This window comes from Equus caballus, chromosome 12, assembly GCF_041296265.1.
Source record: "Equus caballus isolate H_3958 breed thoroughbred chromosome 12, TB-T2T, whole genome shotgun sequence".
Taxonomy (NCBI): domain Eukaryota; kingdom Metazoa; phylum Chordata; class Mammalia; order Perissodactyla; family Equidae; genus Equus; species Equus caballus.
Genome location: NC_091695.1, coordinates 12,709,024 through 12,727,355, shown reverse-complemented (window position 1 = coordinate 12,727,355; position 18,332 = coordinate 12,709,024). Strand labels below are relative to the sequence as shown.

Sequence of the window (18,332 nt, the reverse complement as noted above, 5' to 3'; positions counted from 1 at the left end):
CTCAAACAATGGATCGGGGAGTTATAAGGCCTACAATCTGACAAAGACCTTTGCCCAGGCTATTACTGCAACTAAGGAAGATGCTGTGAAGACACTGATGCAATTCTGGGAGAATTACCACTATGTAATTCTATGGATGCGTCAGGGACCTTGTTTGGGCTTGGAGTAATGTCACCAAGGAGTGTATGATTGGCATCTGAAAGAAGATGCTGAAGACATTCAGTCGTAATTTCAAGGGATTGCCAAGTATTAGGAGGTTGCAAAAATCAATGAGGCTGAGGTGGAGATGGCAAACAACTTTAACCTGGGTGTGGATGAGGATGACATTGAGGAGCTCCTAGAGGTGGTTCCTGAGGGTTTGATGAATGAGGAGTTCTTGGACCTGAAACAGGAATGCATGGCTGAAGAAGAAGCAAGAGAACCTTTTCTCTACACTACCAGAGAAGAAAAAGAAGAACCTCCAAGAAAATTTGCAGGGTAGGGTTTCGCAGACACTTTTGCAGACCTCAATAGGCTCCTTAAACATTTGAAAACATGAGCCCCAACACTGAAAGGTTTTTATTAATAGAGAGGAATGTTTATGGTGGAGTATCTGCTTACCCGCACTTCTACGATGTGAAAAAAAAACAAATCAAGCAAAGCATCATGGACATATTTCCGAAAAGGGTGACACCTTCTCAAGAAGAGCCTCAGACAGATCATTCAGGAGGTGTTCCAGAAGAAGGCCTTATTATCACAGGAGATGACAGCTCCATGCGTGTTATTGCCCCTGAAGACGTTCCAGTGGGACAAGATATGGAGATGGAAGACAGTGATATTGATGATCCTGACCCTGTGTGGGCCTAGGCTAATGAGTGTGTTTGTGTCTTAATTTTTCTTTTTTTGAGGAAGATTAGCCCTGAGCTAACATCTTTGTACGTCTTCCTTTACTGTATTTGTGGGACGCCTGCCACAGCACAACCAGACAAGCAGTGTGTATGTCTGCACCCGGGATCCGAACTGGGGAACCCCAGGCCCCTGAAGTGGAATGTGAGAACTTAACTGCTGCGTCACCAGCCCCGGCCACTGTTTCTTAAGTTTTAATAAAAAAGTTTTTTAAACCTTGTAATAAAAATTTTTTTAAGTAAAAGAAACCTTATAAAATAAGGATCTAAAGGGGCTGGCCCCGTGACCGAGTGGTTAAGTTTGTGCGCTCCACTGCAGGCGGCCCAGTGTTTCGTTGGTTCGAATCCATGGCACTGCTCATCAAACCATGCTGAGGCAGCGTCCCACATGCCACAGCCAGGAGGACCCACAACGAAGAATATACAACTATGCAACGGGGGGCTTTGGGGAGAAAAAGGAAAAAAAAATAAAATCTTTAAAAATAAGGATCTAAAGAAAGAAAATATTTTTTACACCCCTCCAATGTATTTGTGTTTTAAGGGTTATTACAAAAGAGGCAAAAAGTTAAAGAAATTTAAGTTTATAAAGTAAAAAAGTTATGGTACGCTAAGGCTAATTTATTATTGAAGAAACAAAAATTTTTTATAAATTTAGTGTAGCCTAAGTGTACAGAGTTCATAAGGTCTACAGTGGTGTCCAGTAATGTCCTAGCCTTCACAGCCACTAGCCACTCACTCACTGACTCACCAAGAGCAACTTCCGGTCCTCTGAGCTCCATCCATGGTCAGTGCCCTACACAGGTGCACCATTTTTTATCTTTTATATGTTTAGATGTGCAAATACTTAATGATTATGTTACGATTCCTTCCAGTATTCAGTCCAGTGACGTGCTGTGCAAGTTTGAGCCCAGGAGCGATAGGCTGTACCATAGAGCTTAGGTGTAGTGGGCGATACCATCCAGGTTTGTGTAAGTGCACTCTGAGATTTTTGCACAAAAATGAAATCCCCTAATGATGTACGTACCCCTGCCATTAAGCTATGCGTGAGTGTAATTTGCTACAGCAGGGATAGGAAAGGAATGCAGCTTTCTGATATTCCTCCAAAGTGCCACCTTGTCACCCCCTAAAAACATAAACATCCCTTTTTCCATATTCCCAGTATAGGGGATTGTGGATGGGCTATGCCTCCAGAATTTTTCCTGCAATACTATGTCTACATGTTATTTTGCATCTTCCTGTTTGACGTCATAACATATCCTGGACCTCTTTATAAGAACTGTTTTAAGTCCATTTCACTCTCTTTGGGACTGGCACGGCCTTTGGGAGAATATTATCATTTCTTTGACCCATTTTTGATCCTTTATAAAGACCAACCACTTGCAGTAGCAGAGTTGGCTCCTGTTGCCCTGAAAGGAGTCTGACATCCCCTGGGAAGGGCCACTGTCCCCAAGCCCACTCTGTGTCCCATGGAGCTCTTGAGCCCTGATACCCTCAACACCTTTAAATAGGACTCAGATGACAATTCTCTCACTTCCCTTTGACTAATGAGAGTACAGAGCAGCCCCTCACGGCAGAATCCCAGGGATGGACTAGAGGGTCTGAGCCCGGCCCGGTGAGGCGGTGTGATGAAATAAGATGGCAAGAGAGCCAGAAGAGGACCCAGGCCCTCCCCAGAGGCCCACTTCTGAAGACCATGTGGCAGACGGGACCCTCCTCAGGGCCACCTTGGGAGGCTTGTGGTGAAAATGGCAAGGTCACATGAAAAAAGGAGCCCTAATCACTGTGTCACTCCAAGAGAGCCACTCATACCCAGGAACACTTGGACTGAACCAAAATCCATAAAATGTTAAGACTGCCACTTCCCATTAATGACTCTTGAGTTGTTTGGAGTGGAATCCTAGTCTCTTAGTTCATACCCTTGGGGACACCCTTCAGTCGTGGGCCCCAGTGACCAAGCACGAGTAGAAAGGGAGCCTCAGACTAGGAAGATCCTGGGAGGTTTGCGGGCAGTTCAAGGTGTGCCTGTGCAGAAAGGAACTTTAACACAGGAGACCGGTTCTGGCTCAGGGACGGCCCCCACCACTCTGCCCTGACTTACTCTTGTGCAAGAAAGGGACATGGCCTGGCCCTGCTTTGCCCCCTGAGGGGTATGGTAGGGCCAGGTGGGCCTCGACTGGCAGAGCCAGGCTGCCATCAGCCCTGTCCACCTCCCCCAGTGCCTGGAGAAGTAAGACCCCTTCCACTTTCAGAGCTCACTTAGGGGTCTGTTTCCTAGACCCTGGCTGGCCTCCCCTCCCCCAACCAACTGACACACCCTGGTTCCAGCCACCTGTTTACTTTGGAGATGGAACACTCCTCAGGGTTCCGAGCGGTCAGTTGTGGCCCACAGGGCACTGGCACTCAGAGGCACAGCTGTGGAGCTCTCCCCAGCCATGGAGGGTCTGCTGCCTGCCATCGCGTCTGCTTTCCAGCTGATCCTGGGGCACCTGTGGGGTGCTCTGCTGGTGATTTCGGAAAGCTTGAGCCAGGGTCCAGGTCTCCCTGCGTTCCCCTGGGAGGTCCTGGTATGTACTGTGGTGGTGGCTTTGATAGTCAAGACAGGACATATTTTCAGAAGAGGGAAGTCTCCAGGTGAAAGGTGTTCTGCCCGTGCTGAAGTCAGTGGAGAATGTGGGGAGAATACCGGACCTGAGAACCGAGCCGTGGAAGCCCTTCAGTGCCCTCGGGTGGAGGCCAGTCCTCTCCCCTTACGAACCTTGTGCTTGGCAGCGATGAATACAATCCTGAGCACATCAGCACTTCAGGACACTGTCGACCTTCTGGAAAAGGCTTTGAAGAGCCTGCCTGTTAAAGTCTCCAAAGCAACTCATGAAGAGGAACATCAGGAAAGAGCCAGATGGTTGCAGCAACAAAAGCAAATTGGGGAAGAGCTTCCAGGAGAAATCCTCTCCCTCCAAACCGAGGAAGCAACTTTGCAGCACGAAAACACCAAGCTTGAAGGTGAGATTCAGCAGCTGAAGCTCAAACTTCAAAATCTGCATGAGCTACATGATGAAGAAGTGGCGCCACTTTACAGAAAACTCTTTGAGGAGGAAAGGGTCTGCTCCGAGTTGAAGAAGAAGCTCCTCAACGTGTGCTGGGAGATGAACTCCACGTACCAGCTTCGCAACCTCTACAAGAAGATGGCTGAAGACCTGGCCCAAGAAGTGAAGACGTGCACTTCCTACTATCACAAGGAGAACCTCTTCCAGATGCAAAGAGCCAAAGAAAGCTGGAGGGCAGCCGTGTTGGCGGAGAGAAAGCTCGAGGAGCTAAGAAGACAAAACGAGCACAACAGGCAAAGGCTGGCCATGTTGGAGGCCTCGTTCCAGCCTTTGCCAAGAGGCAATTTTCCTCCAGCTGCTCCTCCCACGGTCCCCAGAGGCCCAGAAGTGTGGGGGATCCCCTGGGCCGGTAGGACCCCCCCAGGAAGGAGGATGGCCCTGCCATGAGGCCTCAGGGGCCTGGGGTCACCTGCAGATTGGACTCAGCATCCACAGCAGCTGGGCCTTCAGCACCCCAGCCACAGCAGGACATCTGCACGGGTGTTCTCTTTTTCAAAGGAATTTTGATTTTTTCTGTTTTTAGTTTAGCTCCTATTACTTACTTAATTATTCTTATTCAACTAGATAAAGCATTCTAATGTGTAAGATATTTTTTCAAATAAAGTTTCATTTAATACATTGCTTATCAATTGCATTCTCTGTCCTTGGACCCTCTAGAATAAGACAGTATAAGGATTGAGTTTAGATTTAAATGAAAGGTCACTATTCATTAAGCCATCATTAGAGTAGGACATAGAGATGTAGAAAACAATAAAGACTGTTTCTGTGTGCCCTGAGCCCTTATTAGGAATCTGCGAAGTGACAATATTTGCCTGAATGAATTAGATTGTTAGTAAAAACCAATGGAAAAGCAGGAAAAAAAAAGACTTCAACATACTCCCGTTCACATTTCATAATGTTTTGATTTATTCCTAAATTTATAGATTAATTTAGAGGGTAATTTTAGATAATTTGCACTCTGTTTTTTGTTCTGTCATTTTTTAAATCTTTGTTGTATTGTTTAAGATAGTGTTTCTTGCCAAAATATTTCTCAATGTTTTGCAGTCCATTTTATGCAGTTTTCCCTTGGTGGCAATCACATATGCACCCACACCCACACACACAGACACGCACAAACTACAGTACAGATGTAGAATACTTTGTTATTTCAGTACCTAAGGAAAATGTAAAATTAAGAGATTCAATTTTGAAAAATTATTTAAAATAAATAAAAGAAAAAGATCATGCAATCCACCGCGATGTACACAAAAGAATCCTAAGTCCTGTACACAGAAAAGGAGAGGTGCCTGATGTACCCGACAAAATTCCCACTACAAACACTTCACCCCAATGGTGGAGATGAAGAGACTGAGATGCAGCCGTTTCCGGAGCTGAGACAGGGAGGAGGGAAGGGCCAGGGATGCGGGGCTCCCAGGGGCCAGCGGGAGGGAAGCTGTTCCCAGCCCTTGGCTGGAGGGAGGAGGGGAAGTGGTGTCCTCTGGGCCCGTGAGTGGCTGTCAGGGGAACAGGGAAAACTGCCCCCGCCCTCTGTCCTCCTGTCCTCCCACCTCCTGCTGAAGCCTAGGAGCCTCCCAGAGGCCTGGGCAGTGCAGGCAGAGGAGTCAGCCTGGGCACAGAGCCGGCCAGAGAGGGGCCCCGAAGGAATCTGGAGAGTGACCAGCACACTGGACTCTGCTGAATCTGAAGTGCGAGGGTGTTATTGCCTTCCTTCCCATCCATTCATTGTTACACTTGGAGCTTCTGTGATGTCTTCTGCGCTGTTCCAGGTGTTTAAGATGCAGTGATGGACAAAACGGTCTAATGAGGCCTGGGGACCCGCAGCTTACATTCTACCAAGGGACAAGGTCACATAATAAAGAAAAAGAGATGAAGGAGGGAAATACGTGCTCTACAGACGATTCCTATAGGGGGATGGTAAGGGCGGTGACAGGCTAACACTCAGTGGGGGACATTTATGCTGAGATGAAAGGTAAGAGGAGTTAGTCTGGGAGATCATGGGCAGAATGTTCCAGGCAGACAGAACAGGAAGTACAGAGGCCTGAGAGGTGGCTTCTGGGGCAGCGGAAATGGGACTAAGATGAGGGGGAGGGGAGGTGGGCAGGGAGCAGGGCCCACAGCAGAGATGTCTCTGTAGTGCAGGGGAGTGACACCAGGGAAGGGTGTAGACCTGGAGGGGAGACAGGGTGGCTGGGGACATAGTGTGATGTGCTTTCTACACAGATGTCTGTGGCTGTGGAGACAGTGGAATGTGGGTCGGGGGAGAGGCGCAGCGTTTTGGTGAGGGGTCTCACAGCAGTCTGCAGGGAGCCATGGGGCTGGCACTGGGGTGTTTGTCATTCAGATGAGGAGTGTGTGTGACTGTTGTCGGGTCTGAGAAGAAGAACGAAGGAGGACTGAGAACGCTTCTGATAACCTGTGTATTGCCTGCGCTACTTTAAGGACACCTTTGTACAATCTCTGCAGGGGAATCCGAAAAGAAGGCAGCTGGGCACAGATGAAGTACACCCAGTGAAAAGCCTATTTTTCCAAGGAATAGAGTAGGGAGTAGTCATGCCCATTTGGACATCCATGAGGTTTCGACCATCCCTGAAGGCCCTGGGGATCAGAGGGTCTCACCCCTCAGGCGCTCCCACAACAGGGGCTCCAAGGGCAGCTCCGGAAGGGGCTCGAGGGCACGGTGAGGATTCCCAAGGGTGATGCATCCGCTCCCTGAGTGGAGCCGATACGATGCTGCTCGTGGAGATGCCAAGAGGAACACTCAGTGGACCCCAGCAGAGCGCAGAGCCAGTGGAAGAGGAAGACTCACTGACTAGAAGTGCTCGTGGAGGTGGCGTGTGCACCCACTGCAGGCGCTGTGCCCGGCTCTCTAACTGTCCCTGCAGCAGGCTGGGCGGTGGGTGGGAGGTCAGGGAGGGGTCTCTGGAGGAGGTGGCCCTGAGCTGAATGCTGAGGGAAAAGGAGTTATCCACAGTGCTTTACACACTTTCCGGGGCACAGGAATCACTTGGAGATCTGGTTACAGGGCAGATCCCAGTTCATCAGGTCCTGAGTGGGTCTGAGACTGCCCTGCTCCCCAGTGATATCCATGCTTGGACTGGACATAGAATAGCAAGGATCTTGAGATGATTGTGGGGAAAAGTGTGGGAAAGATAAAGGGGGAAGCACCATTTCTGGCCACATTTCAGCCCAGGCACAGATGCCAAGCTCCAAACAGCCTGGGAGAGCAGAGGTAGAACTTATGCTAGTGACCTGCCCCCAATTACCCTCTGAAACACTCCTATCTCCCATGGATGGGTCCTGTCCCAAGTTCATGTCCTGTTTCAGAGGAGCATGAGGAACCAAACACTTGGGGTCACTCTTGGGGAAGCCAGCCATGGAGGACCTGCTTTCCCTCCAGAATGCCCTAGTCAGTCGGTAGCTCCACCTTCCCGGTTCGCACAGCCCAGGCACCTGGGAACCCCTCCTGACCTGTTCCTCGTCCTCACCCTCTCCATGCAATGCATCGGGCAGTCCATAGATTATTCCTTCAAACTCCCTCTGTTCTCTCCATCTCTGCCAACACCCTCCTGTACAGACCACCACTCTGTCTCCTGCCTGGGTCACTGTCGCTCTGCTGACTGTCCTGCCTATGGGGCCCAGGTCACCATGCATCCTCCCATTGACCTCCTCTCGGCAGACACAGCAGACTCTTTAACCCGTGACCCAGGCAGGGCCAGAACAAAGCCAGGCTTGGACGTGCGTGTGATGAAGGTGCGGCTGACCCCTGCCCTCAGCCCCGTCTCCTGCCTCTGGGTCATGGACAGCAAGGGTGAGCACACATCCCAGTGCAGCCTGGACAGCTCAGGCGGTGCTTGGTGAGTGCCGGGCATGTTATGGATAGCTCCCCTTTTCACTCAGAAAATGGCTCCAGTTCTCACAAGAAATTTGATGGCCACAAACTAATACCTTGCATGAGTTCAAACTTTTCCAAACAGTAATGCAAAATTTTTAAAAAAAATACAAGCTCATCTATGATTTGTGACTCTGTTCTGTACTTTATTTTAGTGTCTACCTTGAAGTTTGTATTTAGAATCTCGTGTATAATATAGTCTATTCTCTGGTGGTCTCTTACTTACTCGACCAATACTGATTTAGACCCTTTGCTCTTCCCCTCCTAAATAATTATTTTCATTTTTTATTCCAACTCGTCTTATTAATTGGTAGTTAGAGTGCTAAGATCGTCCTTGTTTTGGTAGTTTCCTTATTTTACCCTAATGCTATAGTTAAATATTTGCTATCCTGTTCTGGTTCTATCCATCAGTCTCCCTAGTCTGTGGCTTGTGTCCCCTTTCTCCCTTTTTCCTTTTTTCAAGTATGAGAGCCTTCTTGAGGATTTCTTGTAATGGAGGGGTTTTAGTTACAAATTCCCTTAACTTTTGTTTGTCTGGAAAAGATTTAATTTCTCCCGCATATCTGAAGAAAATTCTTGCTGGATAGAGTATTCTTGGCTGAAGGTTTTTATCCTTTAAAGCTTTGAATATATCACTACATTCTCTCCTAGCTTGTAGGGTTTCTGTAGAGAAATCGGCTGATAGTCTGATAGGGGCTCCTTTATAGGTTATTCTCTTTTTTTTCCTTACTTCCCTGAGTATTCTCTCCTTATCATTCCTATTTGCCAACTTTACTATTAAGTGCCTTCCGGTGGGTTTTTTTACACTGACAAATCTAGAAGATCTAAAACCCTCCTCTACACACATTTCTCCATTGATCCCTAGATTTGGGAAGTTCTCTTCAATAATTTCGTTAAGCACACTTTCTGCTCCATTTTCCTTTTCCATATTCTCGGGAATTCCTATGATCCTTATGTTCTTACTCCTCATTGAATCCATTATCTCTCTGAGATTTTCCTCATTCTTTTTAATTCTTAGTTCTCTTTCTTCCTCTGTCTGGCGCCATTCAGCCTGTCTGTCTTCGATTATGCTGATTTGCTCCTCTAGGTTGTCTACACGGGCATTCAGGGAATCCGTATTCTGTTTTATCTGGTCCATTGTGTTTTTCATCTCAAGTAATTCTGTTTGATTCTTCTTTATGATTTCAATCTCTTTTGTGAAGTAACTCCAGAACTTGGCTTGTTTCTCTATCTTTCTCGCTACCTCATTGAGTTTTTTGATTATAGCTGCTCTGAATTCATTATCACTTAGTTTACCTAATTCCAAGTCCTCAGGACTTAATTCTGTGTTTTTATTGTTTTCCTTCTGGTCTGGGGCTTTTATAAATTGCTGGATGGTAGAGGAGCGGTTTTTTCTCATAGTGGTAGAATTCAGTTGCAGTTACAGCCTGTCGCCACTAGATGGGGGTCGAGAGTGGCGTGTTAGCTCTCCGCCTTGGGGCAAGATGGCTGCGCCCACTGGCTTTGCTGGGGGGGAGGGGCTGTTACTCACACGCGCTGGTCTGGGTTCAGATCAGTTCTGTTCTCTGGTCTCCCAAGGCCCTTGATTTATAGGGTGCCCACGGACGGAAGCTTTCCCCCCATCAGCGGGTCTCCACTGAATCAGCGGCAGGAGTCCTGGATGATCCCCCGGTCGCGCGGCCCCTCCCCCGCTCCTTCCCGACCCGCGCCGCAGCCATCGCAGACTCTAGGGGAGGGAGTAGTGTTCTCTCCTACCGTTCCAGCGCCTCCGAGGGTGTAAGCAAGGTTATGATCTCCGCCTTCTTGGTATTGTAGGTCTCTAACGAGCTGGCATTATGTTTATTGTCTGAAATTCAGTTCTTCCAATCTTTTGTTGTATTTTGGAGGGGAGAGAATCCCGGGTCAGCTCACCCCGCCATTTTGCTCTGCCCTCTCTCTATCTGATACATGTTTTGAGAATATTTTCTCCCAGTCTGTGGCTTGTCTTTTTATTTTGTATGAATTTTTCAAAGATTAAAAGTTTTTAATTTTGATGAAGTCCATTTTATCGCTTTTTTCTTTTATGATTTGTGCCTTCTTATTGTCCTACTTAAGAAATCTTTTCTTAACCCAGGACACTAAAATTTTCTCCTGTGTTTTCTTCAAGAATTCCTATGGTTTTCTTCCTTTTGGGTTTATACCCTATTATGAATTTCTTTTCCCATATATAGTGCCCTGTAAGAGTTGAGAATTATTTTTCTGCCTATGACACCATTAGTTTAAAAGATTTTCCCTTTGCCCATTGAATTGTTTTGGCAATTCTGACTCAAATCAATTCACCCTGTACATGTATGTCTATTTCAGGACTCTCTATTCTGTTCTATTGAGCTATATGACTATGTTTTCACCAATAACAAAGTGTCTTGATCACTGTAGCCTGAGAATTAATTCTTCCAACATTGTCTTTCTTTTTTAAATTGCTATGGCTATTCTATATCCTTTGATTTTCGATATAAATTTTAGAATCAGTTTGTCAATTCCGATAAAAAAGCCTGCTGTGATTATGACTGGGATTGCATTGAATCTATAGATTGAATTGAGGACAATTCATATCTTAACAATATTGAATCCCCTGATCCATGAACATAATATATCACTTTATTTCTTTAACCTCTCTCAACAATATCTTGTTGTTTTCATATATATCTTTTGTCCACTTTAGCCCTAATATTCCATATTTTATGCTATTGTATATAAGTATTTTTTTAATTTAAATTTCCAATTGTGTGCGGCTGGTATTTAGAAATACAACTGATCTTTGTGTGTTCGCCTTGTATCATATAACATTGCTGAATTCATTTCTTGCTTCTAGCATCTTTTTGTAGGTGGAGAGTACTTAGGATGTTGTAGATAGACAGTCAAGTCATATACATAAGAAGACAGCTTTCTGTCTTCCTTTCCAACATGCATGTTATTTCTTTTTCTTGCTGTATAAAACTGGTTGAGAACTCCAGTCTAATGCTTAATAGAAGTAGTGAGGGCCGACATCCTTGCTTGCTCCTGACCTTTGGAGAAAAGCATTCAGCCTTTCCAACATTAAATATTATATAAGTTGTAGATTTGTCATAAATGAGCTTTTATCAGGATAAGAAAGTTTCTTGCTATTCCTAGCTTCTGAGAGATTTTGTCATGAATAGATGTTAGCTTTTGTCAAATCCTTTTTTCTCCATCTACTGAGAAAATCATATGGTTTTTTTTCTTCAGTCTGTTAAAACGGTGAATTACACTGAACTCTAAACACTAAACCAATCTTGCAGTCCTACAAAAATCCCACTTGCAAGTGAGATATTATCCTTTATATATACTGAGGATTCAGTTTGCCAAAAATCTGCTACAACTGAGAAATTAAAACTCTGTAAAGCACTAAAATCCCGGAACATAAAAACAAGGTCAATATACATATGAATACCTAACCAGAAGTAATAATTCTAAATAATGTCACATAAATTATAAATATAATTCAACTGAGACATCAGAAGAAAGAACCACCGATAATAACAAACTGCAATAACAGGAAGCAATAGGTCCAAAAAGTTTCATGTACAAACTGTAATGATTGAAGGAGTTTTTCTTAATTTCTCTGGAGGTATGAGGGGTTGTCAGGTGATCTGAGTTCCCTTTTAAAAACGGCTTGTTTATCAGCCTGACATTGTATAGCCCAACGATTATAGCTTAAAAAGCTAGTCATAAATCAAATTATATTCCCACTGGCTTGTATTATAAATGTTTCATATGTTCACAGTAAAAGTAGTTTTCAAAATTATACACTAAAAGAAAACTCTAGTTTAATAATGTATCATTACTACTAACAATAGGTCACACAAAGTTCAAGACTTTACTGAAACCTAAAATTTTAACTTCTATATCTTTGAGACTAGTTCCCTATAGGGCTACAAATTCTTTAATGACAAGACCAGAAAAGCCCTATACTCAAGCATACTATCTCCATAAGCAATTTTTTCCACTAAGTATGAATTTCTGCATGCAAATCAAGTCTTATCTTTTTAAAAGCTAATATAAACAATATAATAACAGACAAGAGTTGACATCTGGTACTTACTATGTACCAGGCCCTTCTATGCCCTTTATGTGTTTTATCTCATCTGATTCTCACAGTAACTCTATAAAATAACTGCTGTTGTTACTTACACTTTTCAGATAAGCAAACTGAACAAAGACAGATCACGTAACTTGCTCTAGGTTCACAGCCAGAACCTAGACAATCTGGCCCTGTGTCTGAGCTCTCACATTATATTGCCTAAAAACGTTAACTTACAAAATATAAGTTATACATTTGTACTGCAAAGACAGCCAGTGTAAAACTAATCTTCTCAAGGGCTTATCTACAGAAACAATAGAAAACCTTTTTGATTTCTACACAAGTTTTCAGCAGGCAATTGAGGAAAGACCTTGAATTGTAAATTGTAACCTATAAAGTTTACTGAAATTTGACAACTCAAAAGGAAGGAAAAAAGCAATTACTAAAGTGAGATTAATGGGTTGACCTTCAAGTTTGACACTGTTTCACACTTGACGGGGCAAGTGCTCCTAAAACAAGCACAGATAATACAGGAAGACCATATCATACATGCTCTGCTTAAAAATCTTTTTGTATTTTACCTTTTGGTTTCGGGGTAAATCTTGAGCATATGATGGAGGCTTTATAATTCAGGACTAATCTTCTAAATTCCAAAAGATTGAATAATGACTGAAAAAGAACAACAATTTAAGATAACTAAGGGAAAATTCTACTAAGAAAACCATAAAAATATGACGGGTCTTAGAGATTTGTTTTTGACAATTATACTGCTTATACACAGAACAGATGCAATTAGCATAAGACTATTTTCTCCCCAAGAAAAAGTCAAATTTCTTATACCTTAACATACTATTCTTGATCATTAACAATATTTATTGTGTTGCAAAGCAGAAAAGTATACATGGACAATGCAAAAATAAAACCCCACACCATATTATATTACTAAAGCTTTCTTTATATTACTACGTGCTTAACAGTTTCCTCAAAATAGAAGATAAACAAATGTAAAGTCTACAACTTTTCAGACACGTTATGTTCACTATGAGTTATCTAGACGTATCAATTCTACAAGGATATAGCACAAATAAACTTATAATAATTTAAATTTATTTAATAATAATATTATATATTACATTATAATATATTATACTATTCATTATAATATATTATATTATTTATTATATTATCTGTTATAATATAATGATAAATAATTTATTTTACAAATAATTCTAATTCATTTAAAATAAACAAATTTATTTATAAATAAATAAATCAGATGCTCAGTGATAGCAGAGCAAAGAAATTACATATTATCTCTGTGCTCAAGGAGACACACAACCTAGAAGGAGACACACATATAATTATAACAATAGAAATATGATTCCAAGATGCTCTAATTCAGATCATACAGAGCATAACGAGAGCATATGAAAGACGTCCGTGGGAAGGTTTCCTGGAGCTGTTTTTTAAACTATAACTTATAATCCATTAATGTTATCACGATGAACATGTTTAAAACATGAAATAAAATGCAATGGAAAACATCAGAACATATCATACACTGTAAATTCACCACAGGATATTGTTTGTAAAATTTTTCTTGTATATATTTTATATACATGTGTACATGTAAAGTGTTTTACAATGTAGACTGTCTTCCTTTCTGAGAATCACAGGTGATAAAGTTTGAAAATCACTAGACAGGAGGCAATGATGTATTAAATCTTAGTAAAGATGGGTTAGCCAACTGACTAACACATAGATAAAGGTGGCACTACAAATAAAAACAAAGTTTTGTTTAGTAGGTGGGTGTTTGGAAAATTGGCCTAGTATATATAAGAAATAGAGTCAGATATAGATATATAGATATAGATGTGGATTAAAGGCCTAAATATGAAAGGTAAAACCATAAAGCTGATAACAGGAACTGTAGGAAAATATTTTGGTTATCTTGCGATCTGGAAGTATTTCTTAATGCAACAATATGAACATGAGATAATTCATTTATTTATTCATTTAGCAAATATTTATGGAGCACTCACTACATGGCCAGACACAAGGAAGACAGGCAAAAGAGAATAAAATATATTAAGTCTCTGCCCTGATCACAATCTTGTGATTACAAGTTAAAACAATGAGTATAGACGTTATAAATCAGAAAAAATGTGAATACAATAATAGTAGACCAAGCTCAGAACCCTAGGGAAAAAGAATCATTTAAAAGCCAGAGGAACGATGAGAAAGACAAAATAAGAATAGTAAGGGAAATGGAGAGTATGAGATCACAGAAGAAAAAGGAGTAGAGAAACCAAGGGCTTTCACATATAGCTGTGTATCAGAATAACAGTGGAGCTTTCAAAGGAACCTGTGCCAGGGGCCTCTCAACAAAGACACAAAGTACCACAGAAGATTCTGAAGCACAGCAAAGAATACTGGCAAATTTTAAGAAGGACAAGATGAGCATTACTCTCAAAGGTTGCCACATTCCAGTAAAGTAAGGGCAGGAAAAACAACCTTTGGATTTCTCAATTAGAAAACCATCTTTTCAGTAGAATGGGAGAAGAACAGCAGTAATAAGTACTGAAGAAATGAGATATAAGTAAGGGGGCAAAGTATGGGCTGTTCTTATGAGGAATTTAAATTGGAAAGAGAATATGGACAAATTAGGAGAATCCCAGTCCTATTTCTGTGCTCTGAGTTCCCGCTGGAGAACATTTTCCTGCTTCCTGAACACACAGTAGAATTTCATCTGGTGTAGGTCTGCTGGTGGTGAATTATTTCACCATCTGCTAAAATGAAAATTGTTTTTACTTCATTTTTGTAATATTTTTGCTAGTTCTAGAATTCTATATGGCCAGTTAATATTTCCAGCACTTTAAAGATCGCATTTCTGTTGAGAAGTCAGCTGTTAGATTTATTTTTGCTCCTTCATAGAGGTGATATATATCTTTTCCAACTGGCTACTTTTAGGATTTTCTCTTTGTCTATAGTTTTTTCCGTTTCATTATGATATGCCTTGTCACAGTATTCTTTATGTCCATACTACTTGATTCCTATTCCTTCCTGAATCTGTAGCTCAATCTCTTTCATTAGGTTTTGAATACTCTCAGTCATTTCTTCAAATATTACTTTTGCCCTATTCTCTTTTTACTCTCCCTTGAACCACAAATACACTATGTTAGTACTATTCACCATGTTCAAAATCTCTTATATGCTCTTATCTGCATTTCATGGCTTTAATCTGAAAATGTTCTTCAGACCAACTGTCTAGCTGACTAATTCTCTCTTCAGCTGTTTCTAATATGCTGCTATAATTCATCCATTGATTTTGTGACTTTGTTATATTTTTCAGTTCTAAAATTTCTATTTTTTTAATAGTTTTTAGTTTTCTATCAGAATTCTCAATCTGAAACAAACACACACATAGATAAGGAGAACAGATTAGCGGTTACCAGAGGAAAAGCGGATAGGGGGCAGGCAAAATGGGTAAAGGGGCACATGTGAATGGTGATGGGTAAAAACTAGACTATTGGTGGTGAGCACAATGCAATCTATACAAAAACTGAAATATAATAATGTACACCTGAAATTTACACAACGTTAAAAGCCAGTTAGACCTCAATAAAATAAAAAAAAAAAAAATCAAGAAAAAAATCCTCATTCAGGTTTTTAATTCCTTGAGCATATTAATAGTTATTATATCAATTCAATTTTCAGGTTTTCCTGTAGGCATATTTCTATTGCCCATTATTTTCTATTAATTTTTAGACACATCTTATTTGCTGATATGACTGATTACAGCTGATGTGAGTGCTAGACATTATACATGACAAACTGGAGAAAATTCAATGATGATATTATCTTCCAAAAGAATTTACATTTGCTTCTGGCAGGAAGCAAGAGTGAGGCCATTTGCAATCCAAGATCAATTTCATCCAATCAATTCTGAGATGAAGGTGGAATTCAGAAACTATAAAGCATGCTTTATTTTCGGGTCTCAGTTAATCCTAGGTTCCAGCCCTTTATAATTCTAACTGAAAGTCTGAGGGGTTTACTAGGGCTCTAATTCTGTGCAAAACTTTGCTTAGCTTCCCAGCCATTCAGAACTATTTCTGGAATTGCCTCGAGAATAAAATCAGCCCAAAATGTGAAGCTTACTCTCTGAACATATTGTTTTCTCAAAGCTTAGCCTCAAAATTACTCACTGCTTTAGGGTTATGTGATGTCTTCAAAAAGCTGCTTTTGTTTTCGTTTTGTTTTGTTTTGCAGTCCAGGAAACTATGATCAAGAAGATGGTCTAGAACAACCTAACAAGTTATCACCCGAAGTAGAACTTGTGACCATCACACAAATCATAGAAATTAACTTTTTTAAGTCCAAAACACTCTGTACTCTAAATCACAGTCATAATAGTAGTGGTCAACATATTCCTCCAAAAGGGGTGGGAAAGGGTAAATATCACTACTGCCTAAATTGTGTTTATGATTGATGCACACTGAAAACAAGTACCCTTTCATTCAGTCTAGAGCTAAAATGTGAATTCTGAAGAGCACTTGCCAAAATGGACTTTGGCTAAACTCCTGCTAACAGCAGAGAGCTATGAGAGATGAGAATTCAATTTGTGGAAAACAAAAAGAATAATGACAAGAGAGCAAAGGAAGATATCAACTGTCTGTAATGGAGGATACCAAGGAGAAGCAAGATAAATTCTCCTTGGTAGATTTAAAAAAAAAATGAAATGGTACCACGTAAGTTTCAAGGTAAGGTAGGGACTAAACGTAGATGGCCTGATTAAAAGATGAAAGTCTGTATACAGAGCAATCAAATCCCTCTGTCCTTCCCAGACCCAGAAGATCAGACAACTACTACCTCCTTGTGCGGGATACAGAAAGTTTAGTCTTTGGATATAACTAAACTTAAGTGACTGAGGTTCAGAAAAATCAGTCACAGTGTGTGTCATGGTAGGGAGAGGGGATGAGATTCTGGGCTACAAATAGGAGGATTAAGTAAAAACTCGCAAACTGAGCCCCAATCGACCCTTCCCGGATCCCCTTTCTCTAGACTTGCTTCTGGAAAGCCAGCAACAGTGCTTAAAACAAAAAGAATCACAATCCAGTCTGGATTTGAGGCAGGGCAATCTTCTGTGGTAAAGTACTCCCCCAACCCCCCTAAAAATGGATCTAATATGTTCGAGCAAATAAAACATATTATTGATAAGACCATAACAGAGATGTTGGAGCATATAGAAAATTTTGAGAACAAGTATATAGAAAACAGAAAGGAAAAATAATGGCAATTGACAATTCCAGGAAAACAAAAGATTTCAAAGGGGTAGTCGTAGTAAATCAGTGTAATATTTAAAGTCACAGAAAACATCAACACTACTATTTTTAACTTGTAATATGAGTTATGTTGGGAGATGAAAGGAAAGGCAATTCTAGGTAGCTGAAATGAAAGAGCTAAATCCTCATTCTTCTCAGCAGGAAGGCATGTCATTTAGAAAAATGAGATAGAAACAGCTAGAAGTGGCTGTAGTTGCCTTTAAGGAGTATGAGATAGGGAGGTTTGAGGCTGATTAATGTTGTTTTTCACTGTAAGCCTTTTATTGCTATGGGATTTTGGTTTTCTGTTTGAACTATGTACTTACGTTCTGTGATGAAGATAAAAGAGATAAGAGCAAGAAATGTGAATAAACATGTTAAATGATATCCTGAGATTTTTTGAAAACTTGCCACATCTTTTCAATCCCATACAGCATTAGGGTGATAGAAGCAATTAAAGTCTTCAATTCCACCATAAATAATATATGGTCCTTTTTGGTTCATTCACTCACTCATTCAATAATTACTTAAAAAGGCTCCTCCAATGTGTCAGACACTGTACTATATACTGGTATAGAACAATAACCTAGAAGATATGTTCTCTGCCCTCAGGATGCTTGTATTTTAGTCAACCTGTAGTTACATGATTTATGAGTAGGGTGACCATATCCTTCATTATCCAAGGATGAAAGAGGGCTTTATGACTAATTAACAGGCACTAGTGGATCTACAAGAGGAATAAACTGGACTGTACCAGGCAAACTGAGAAGCATGAGCACCTTACTTCTGAGCATCTCAGAAGCATCCAAATAGGAAAGGTGCTAAGGATCATCCTGAGACTCTACGGATTACACTCCAAACTAGAGAGAGAGGAGAATACATACCTCTAAATAACTACCTCATTCACGGATACCCTAGTGGAGAAAGTAGCCCCACTTAGTACTTTTTACATAAAAATTCATTTGAACAGGATTAAAACAGTCCTGACTAGATAAGGGGTCGATGCTCAATCTAAAGACAGTCAGGCTAATATTGCTAGCATCCAAAAGACTATTT

The 18,332-nt window shown here is 41.4% G+C and overlaps 1 protein-coding gene across 3 annotated transcripts in view; it reads right to left on the bottom strand.

Annotated features, from left to right (window-relative positions):
• The window catches only part of LOC138916586 (ubiquitin carboxyl-terminal hydrolase 25-like), a 93,404-nt gene that overhangs the window by 11,524 nt on the left and 63,548 nt on the right, over positions 1 to 18,332 (bottom strand). For 2 of the 3 annotated variants that reach the window (XR_011423872.1, XR_011423873.1), the window contains exon 5: positions 12,537 to 12,624. The exons of the other annotated variant lie outside the window; for it this stretch is intronic. The gene's annotated coding sequence lies outside the window, so the exon portion shown is untranslated. The remainder of the gene's footprint in view (positions 1 to 12,536; positions 12,625 to 18,332) is intronic. 3 annotated transcript variants of the gene reach the window in all.